The following is a 951-nucleotide window of genomic DNA, read 5'->3' as shown; positions in this document are numbered from 1 at the left end:
GATAGTGTAGTATACTATTAATAGTAGCACTTACTACGAAGTACTAGTAGTACTAGTATGTATCTGGGCAACGATGTCGCATGGGTGAAAGTAGAGTTTAGCGACTCAGAGAACGCCAGTTGACACCCATACATTACATCCTGTAAAGGGTCAACACTATCAACCAATCGTCGGATATCACTCAAATACATGTGTAATCAAACAAATATAGCTCAACTTCGTACTAATCAACATACATGCATTCAACAGACACCGAGACACCACACTTAGCTCTAGAAAAGTAATTGTGTCAATCGAGGTTGTGTTGAATCAAGCGAAAGAGGTACTTCACAGGGGGGACGGATATCCATCCATTGATGCTGATGGCGGTTTGGTCAGACTTTGAGACGTTTACTCTCGATCTCCCATCATATGATGGCGCTGCATACTTCTAAAATATCTAGCACGAGTCATGCGAAGTCCATTTCAAACCCTCGCAAACCACTTAAGCTTCAGCTGAAGTCACCGGCCCTAGGCAAAATGCATATGTGCCTGAAACGTAGTATGGATGAGAAATCTGACATCTGAATAACCAAGGCGCATATCCAGAAAACCCAAACGACTACTGTCTAGGCCATTATTCATTTTTCGCCATGAAGTTCACCCTCCTTAGTGCCATTGCCCTCTTCGCGGCAGCCACTGCCGAAACCAACAACGCCGTCAGGAGCATTGACGGCCGCGATCGATCGCTCGAGCAGGAGGCTGCCTTCCGAACCGATGCCGAAATCAACCGCGCTTGCCAAGAAAAAAATGCCAACTACATCCCGTCCCTCGAAGCTGGACAGTACACGACCAGTGCGTTCCACAACTGTTTTCACACCATCGACCAAATCTACGAGTTCGCTGATGCGTTGGTCGAACGAAACCCGACGTTGCTGAGCAAGTTTGTCATCTCCAAGACGTACAACGGGG

The sequence above is a fragment of the Aphanomyces astaci genome (genome assembly GCF_000520075.1).
Source record: "Aphanomyces astaci strain APO3 unplaced genomic scaffold supercont1.78, whole genome shotgun sequence".
Classification (NCBI taxonomy): domain Eukaryota; phylum Oomycota; class Saprolegniomycetes; order Saprolegniales; family Verrucalvaceae; genus Aphanomyces; species Aphanomyces astaci.
The sequence above is the reverse complement of the archived record's forward strand: the minus strand, read 5'-3'. Positions refer to the sequence as shown.